Below are 8590 nucleotides of genomic sequence, written 5' to 3'. Positions count from 1 at the left end.
AAGTGGTAGAGCGCTAGCCTTGAGTTGAAGACCTGAGGTAAAGCGCCGAGTCCCCGAGTTCAGGCCCACGACTGGACCCCCAAAAAAATTCTACTCCAAAGAAACAAAGACATGGAGGTTTTAAAGTGTTTTATGGATGGATATTTCACTCCTGACATGATTCTCTTACTGCAGGAGTCAGTTATCAATTCCTTCATTTTGGTCATGAGTTTTCTAGAGCAATAAAGATTCCAAAAGAGCATCCAGTGCGTATGATCAGCAAAAGGAGCCACTTCTCAGACCAGTACTCCTTTAAGGAGGGTCCCAATGAAATAATCTGGTTTTTTTGTTTGCTTTTTTGCTTAGTTTATGTTGGTTCTGGGGCTTGAATCCAGAGGCTGGACCCTGTCCCTGAACAGTTTTTGTTCCTGCCCACTAGCCCCCAAAGCTAGTACTCTACTGCTTGAACCAAAATTCCACTTCTTGATTTTTTGCTGTGTAATTACAGATAGGAGTTTGACAGATTCTCCTGCCTGGGTTGGATTTGAACTAAGATAGTAAGAAAGCCAAGAGACATCAACTATACAGTCTTCTCTTTTCAAATGAGAAATATTAGATGAAGTTTATTGTAAAGCTAATATTTGAACATTTTTTCTAACTTTTTTGTGAGTTACAATTACATGGACAAGATAACGAGTACATTTCTTATCAATCATTGTTGCCTCCTCTTTGTTTCCCCTTCCCTCCTCCCCCATCTGATCCTCCCCCTCCACCAAAGTTGTAAAATTCGTTTTTCGACATAACGACTTGTACATCTCATTGTTGCAATGGGTCCACCTGTATCCCTAATTAAACGATTTGTTTTTAGAGAATATGTCCAGCAAACAATCCATAACATAACTCAGCAAAAGTAGGTGCACTGAATCATTTTGGAATTTTTTTTGATTGGGAAGATTATTGATCTTGTCGTTCCTTTTAGGGAAACTTTAAGTCGTATTTAACCACTTTTGTTCTTGTGGGGCTTGAACACTGATCCTGGGTGATTAGCTACAGCACCACCTCCTGGTTTCTGGTGGTTAAGTGAAGGTTAGGGTCTCTTGGACTTTCCTGAGCAGGCTGACTTTGAACCACAATCCTTTTTTCACAACCTCCTTAGTAGCTAGTATTATAGGTGTAGACCACCAGCATCTGGCTCATATTTGCATTTATGTGCACTGAATGACACTGTGTAGACAAAGAATGGAAATTTTAACCAAATAATGACATTGCAGCATTTCAGAAAAATTGAAGTAGCAATAAATAATTCCTCCTTTTCCATTTTGTTACATTAATGACTGATGAGCTTTGGGACCGTTACATTAGCATCCTCTGCCATCTGTATAGGTCTATTTAGTATCAGGAAATGTTCATAGAGAAATATGGAAAGAATGAGATTTTTAGAAAACAAAGGAGATAAGGTATGAAAGAATAGCAAAGAAGGAGATACATTTATCACACAGAGACTAAGAGCTAGCCTAAGAGATTTAGAATGCTAAAAGCAATGAGGAAAAGCCTAGCTGACAACAAGTTCTACAATAATCAAAAATGGTTCTCTAGAACAGTTTCTGGTATACCTTAATTACTATCATTTTTTCCTTCTATCTGGAGTTATTCCTTATTTTCTTTCACAAATATTAATTAGCCTCTGCCTTTTTGGTGCTATACCTCACCAAAAAGGTTTCAAAATCACACTTAGCCTACCCTTCTCTTTGTGATTAGCAGTGACAACACAAATCCTGGAATCATTGAATTTCCAGAATTAAACTTTACCTGACATCTAAGCACATTCCTGGCATTAATTGCTGTGACTTAATGAACAAAACTTTTTCAACACAGTATCCTAACATAAATAAAGTACATAAATTAGGGACTGTTGTCAGGTGTCAGTATGGAAGAAGCAATTCTATATTCCAAATGTGGGTTCATTATTTTGTATTTACTAACTAAATGTTTTTGTTTTTTTTCTTTTTGCCAGTCGAAGGGCTTAAACTCAGGGGTAGGGAATTTTCCTGAGGTTTTCTTTCTAGCTCAAGGCTAGCACTCTACCACTTGAGGCACAGCAACACTTCCAGTGTTGTTTTTTTTTAATGTGTTACTAAGGAATGAACCCAGGGTTTCACGGTTGCTAGGCAATCACCGTACCATGAAGCCAAATTCCCAGAGCCCTAAATAACTTTCTTAAGATGGCCTTACATTTTCATTCCGTAGGTATATATCATAATTTTAGCCAGGTGCTAGAAAATGATGTAGAAAGCAATACAATACAAAAAGTCTAGTAAGGCTGGATGGACAATGAATAACTGTCATGGTCTAGCCAGGGAACAGAAGGGCTTATCTCATGAATCTGTTTCAACAAGCTAGCGAGACAGCTAATGACCCACAGCCCACCTCCAGAATGAGAGGGCCACCTTGGGTTCCATCCGCATGGGGATGCTTGGGCCCCTCTTCCAGCACCCATTCAACCAGGTCTTAGGAAAGAGAGAGAAAAAAGTCAGAATTACAAATAAGTCTGGTGCCGGTAACTCAGAATTCTAATCCTAACTACACAGGAGGCTGAGATATGAGGATCATGGTTCATAACCAGCCCAGGCAGGAACGTCTGTGAGACTCTTTTCTCCAAAGAACCACCAGAAAATCAGAAGTAGTGCTGTGGGTTCAAGTGGTAGAGCACTAGCCTTTTGCTGATGCTCTCAGGAACAGCACCCAGGCCTAGAGTTCCAGGCCCACGACTGACAAGAAGTGAACTTCCTAACACAAGAAGTGGACTGAATAGTACCCATTGTCCTAGGGAGCATGGTAGCGAAGTCAGACAGAGCTTCCTGTAAAGTTGACGTCATAAGTAGGTCACCTGGCTTCTCTGTGCCTTGGCTTCGCCAGCTGTAAAACTCAACACAGTGAAGGATCCTCTTCCTCATGGGGATAGGGTAATGATGAAAGACAGCCATGTTTTGTTTGATAATACCACATCTGTTGCACGATTAATAACAGGGTCCACCTGAGCCCTTTCTGGGTATCTTCCTGTCATTTGCTCACAGAATTGCAGAGAACCTTCTCTGAAGGCCACTCCCTCTGTGCCTAGCCATGCTCCAGAGATCCCTCTGTATAAATCCCTTTTTTCCTCACAACTGTCCTGTGAGGAGAATGAGGTTCGATGGTTGCAACCCTACCCAGAGCTTCACCTGTGGTCAAGAATCGTCTGCTGTGATTTTTCTGCCTGCTCAAACTGACAAGAAACCATTCAAGCCACAGGAAAATAAAAAACCACAAGCAGACCAGAGACTCCAACAAGAGACAGGTTAAGGACACAGTGAGATACAGGATCTTCCTATCTCCCCCCCCCATAAATAATCTAAGAAATCTTTTTAATATCTTTTATAAAAAATTTTTTCTAAAAGTTTTTTTTTTTTAATTTTTAACTTTTAAATTTGTTTTCTATTAACTTTTTTTCTTCTTATTATAATTTTTATTTTAGGGGTATATGTGTGTGTACATTTTTTTTTAAATTTTTGTTTAGCTCTACTGACCATTTGATCATTTTTTTCTTTCCTTCTCATTCTTTTCACTATTTCTTCTTTTTCATTCTTCTTTGCATGACATAATTGCTGTTCTGCTCATCCTCAGATATGCCAATAGTTGATTATTAGACCTTAGCCCCATTGTGTACAAGCTTAATCCACAAATTTATTACTCAATTTAAAACCTATTAGACTTAAATTCCTTAATAGCAGTACTACCTCTTTATACATATATAATATTTTAAGCAATTTTATTTTAAAGTTTTTCACATCTCCTTTTTATCCCCCCTTCTCTTATTCTATCCACGTTCTTCTCTGAATACTACATTTTCAATTTGCATAATTTTAAGTGTTACACTTCTTAATTTTTAATTTTTGTTTTTCTATTTTTTCTTGTTTTTTTTTCTTTCTGTTTCTTCTTATTTATTGTCTCTCCACTATCATTCTATCCAACCTATTTCCCGCTTTGAGATTAGGATTGAATTTAGTTAATTCTCCCACAGCCTTTCCACGTCCCTATATGCTATTTTTACCCATATCTCTCCTCAAACTTAATAATTTCTGTTTGCCAAATTCTTCTTTGCGGTTCGTTACCCATTAATACATAGTTTTTTGATGTTGAATAGGTATATCTGTTGAAGTAGACTTTTGCAGATTTTTGAGTTTGCAACTACAGACTTTGGTTGATCCTTGCCTTAAAATAGTGTGCTAGCACAAAACTGGCGCTACTTTCATCTCAAATGGGCAGAGCAACCGGGAAAAACACAAGAAAAATGGCAAGTCCGGGTATCTCAACTCCCACTCATGATAATCAGGGGACAGAAAAGATAATGAATAATCCAGAGGAGAGTTCCCAAAAAGCTCTACAAACACTACTGGTAAACATGTTAAATGAAAATATTGAAAAACTGCAAAGGACTCTGAATGAGCATGATAGGGAGAGAGAGGAGGCAAAACAAAGGTTAGTACAAGAATATCATGAGCATGAGGAAGCTACTCAATGATTGATACAGGAATTGCATGAGCAGCTTGAGAACACTCAAAGAGAAATAAAGGAATGTCGTGAGAAGACTGAGATCAATCAATGAGAACTACAGGAACTGCATGAACGTGAAGAAGCTAAGCAAAGAGTAATACAGGAATTGAGAGAGTTGGATTAGGATGTAGAAAGATCACTAAAGGCATTCATGGAACCCATAAACAGAGAACTGGAAGAAATTAGGGAGACCACACAGGGAATGCTGAATGGAACCCAACAGAAGGAATGGGAATAACCAATCAACAGAGTGATTTGAGAATAAACACTGAAAATCAAATTAAGGAAGTAAAGAAGTTCATACAAGATCTAAAACAATGCTCCAACAAAGAATTTGAAGCCATCAAAGCCGACCAACTAGAAGAAAAAGAAATAAAAAATCAAAGTATGAAGTCTCCACAGCAGGTTAGACCATGCAGAAGATCGAATTTTGGGGATTGAAGACACCCTAGACATTAGAGAGAAAGAACATACAACCATCAAAGACAAATCCAAGATATATGAGAGATCTATCCAACATTGGAAGACACCATCAGAAGGCCTAATCTAAGGATAATGGGTGTAGAGGAGCACCTAGAAACAGAATTTAATGGTTTAGGAAATTTGTTTACCAGGATCCTCGCAGAGAACTTCCCAAACATGCAAAAAGATAGGCCTATTCAGATAAAAGAAGCTATTTGAACTGCAAATAGACCGGTCCAGAATAGGACATCCACTGTCACATTGTAATCCACACAAGATCAATTCAGACCAAGGAAAAGATCCTTAAAGCTGTCAAGGAGAAAAGATCAATCACCTATAAAGCGAAACCAATTAGAATCACCTCAGATTTCTCAGCAGAGACAATCATAGCAAAAAAGAGCATAGAATGATGTATGCCATGCCCTAAAAACAAACAACTATCGACCAAGAATTATGTACCCACATAAACTCTCCATAACTGAAGGTCAAATAAAAAGCTTCCATAGCAAAGAAAAATTGAAATATATCTCCACCAAACCAGCCCTACACAACATTCTTAAAGATGTCCTACACATAGAAAATCAACAAGACCACAATAAAGGCCAAGAAATTGTACCCAAACTGAGAATCCAATAACCTCAGGAAGAACCCAGTTGCCTCAGCCCCCAAGAAGGTGGATAAAATGGCAGGTACTCCCAAATACCTCTGAGTCCTATCTCTCAACATTAATGGACTTAACTCTCCAATTAAGTGAAATAGACCATCTAGTTGGATTAAAAAGCAAGATCCTTCTATCTGTTGCCTCAGGAATCACATCTTGCCCATAAAAACAAACACATTTTCAATGTGAAAGGCTAGAACAAAATCTACCAAGCAAAATGCCCCAGTAAACAGGTGGGAGTTGCAATCCTATTATTAGATAAAATAGACTTCAAATTAAAATTCGTGAGAAGAGGTAAAGAAGGTTGCTCCATACTAATTAAGGGATCTCTCCTTCAGGAGTATATTACAATTCTAAATATCTATTCACCAAATAACGGAGGACCCAAATTTATCCAAGAAACGCTACTTTCCCTCAAATCCCACAGAGATCCAAAGACAATAATTACTGAGGCATTTAACACACCATTTTCCACACTAGATATATCAACTAGTCAAAAACTCAACAGAGAAAGGGCAGATCTAAACAACTGCATAGATCAAATAGATTTCACAGACATCTACCAATATTTCAGCCATTAGCATCAGAATACATGTTCTTGTCAGCAGAACATGGAATGTTTTCTGAAATAGACCACATTATAGGCCACATAGCAAACTTGTCCAAATTCAGAATCATTGAAGTTATACCTTCCATTCTCTCATACCACAAGGGAATAAAATTAGATCTCAACACCAAAAGCCACCAAAGAAAGTCCTGTAACTCATGGAGGAAATTCAAATGTCATGATATTCAACAAAAATGAACACAGAAATTACTCGCTCCTCTGGACACAGCAAAGCCAGAACTCAGGGGCAAGTTTACAGCTCTGAGTTCCTACATCAACAAATTGGAGAGATTTGAAACCAACCATTTGATAAGACATCTGAGCCTCCTCGAAAAAAAGCATCAAGATAATCCTCAATCCAGTAGACAGTAAGAAATAATTAAAAATATATCAGAATTAAATGAATTAGAATCCAAAAAATATATAGAAAAAAATCAACAAAACAAAGAGTTGTTACTTCGAAAAAATTAACAAAATTGACAATCTTAGCAAATCTTATCAGGAAAAGAAGAGAACACACCCAAATAAATAAACTGAGAGGTGAGAATGGCAACATCACCACAGAAACAGCCAAGATTCAGAACATTATAAGGGAACACTTCTCAAAACTTTATGCTAATATGTTTGAGAATTTAGCAGAAATAGACCTTTTCTTAGCAAATATTGACATGCTGCAACTAAACCAGGATGAGTTAAAACATCTTAACAGGCCCATATCTAGCATTGAAATAAAAGCAGCAATAACACACCTCCCATCTAAGAAAAGCCCAGGACCAGATGGCTTTATAGCAGAATTCTATAAGGCCTTCAAAACACAGCTCACACCAATACTACTTCAACTCTTCAATGAAATTAAAAGAGAAAGTTCACTACCGAATTCATTCTATGAAGCCATAATAACCCTCATCCCCAAACCAGACAGGGAACTATAAACCCATTTCTTTGATGAACATTGATGCAAAACTTCTCAACAAAATTTTGGCCAATCGACTTCAACAATTCATTCAAACAATACATCATCTAACAGGATTCATTTCAGGGATGCAAAGCTGGTTCAATATACCGAAATCAATTCATATAATTCATCACATCAACAAGAGCAAGGGTAAGAACCACATGGTTATCTCAATAGATGCCGAAAAGGCATGTGACAAGATCCAATGCCCCTTTATAATGAAGGTTCTGGAAAAATTAGGAATCCATGGAACTTTCCTCAATACAATAAAGCCTGTATATGATAAACCTACAGCCACACTATACTTAATGGTGAAAAACTAAAGCCACTTCCTCTTAACTCAGGAATGATACATGAATGTCGAAGCTCTTTACCTCTCTTCAATCTAGTATTAGAATGCCTAGCTACAGGAATAAGACAAGATGCAAACCTAAAGGGGATACAAATAGGGAAAGAAGAAGTAAAACTCTCCCTCTTTGCAGATGTCATGATCTTGTAGTTAGAGAATCCCATAGAGTTCACTCACAAATTACTCAAGGTGATTCAAAAATTTGGCAAAGTAGCAGGGTATAAAATTAACCCTCAAAAATCAATGGCTTTTCCGTATACCAACATTGAGGAAAGTGTGGCTGAAATTAGGAAAGCAACTCCATTCGTAACAGCCCTACAAAAAATAAAATACCTAGGAATTAACTTAACCAAAGAACTGAAGGATCTCTATGATGAAAACTTTAAAAACCTGAAAAATGAAATCAAAATAGATCTTAGAAAATAGCAAAAGCTGCCATGTTCCTGGAATGGAAAAATCAACATCGTGAAAATGGCAATATTTCTCAAAGCTATCTACAAATTCAATGCGATACCTATCAATATTCCAACTTCATTCTTCAAGGAAATAGAAGAGGCAATCCAATAATTCATAGGGAACAATAAAATACCCCAAATAGCAAAAACAATCCTCAACAGAAAGAACAGTGCTGGGTTAGGGTTACCAAATTTCAAACTCTACTACAAAGCAATAGTAATCAAAATGGCTTGGTACTGGCACAAGAACAGACCTCAGGACCAATGGAACAGAGTTGAAAACCCAGAAATGAAGCTACAGACCTATAACCTTCTAATATTCGATAAGGGAGCTAACAAAATACAATGGAAGAAAGACAGCTTCTTCAGTAAATGGTGCTGGCAAAATTGGTTAACTACTTGTAGAAAACTAAAGCTAGATCCTTATATATCACACTGAACCTGAATCAACTCCAAATGGATCAAAGACCTCGATGACAAAGCAGATATACTGAAAACATTACAGAACGGAAGAGGAGAAATCCTAGGTCTC

This window comes from Dipodomys spectabilis, unplaced genomic scaffold, assembly GCF_019054845.1.
Source record: "Dipodomys spectabilis isolate Male_0828 unplaced genomic scaffold, ASM1905484v1 ptg000116l, whole genome shotgun sequence".
Lineage (NCBI taxonomy): Eukaryota > Metazoa > Chordata > Mammalia > Rodentia > Heteromyidae > Dipodomys > Dipodomys spectabilis.
This window is presented reverse-complemented; position numbering follows the sequence as displayed.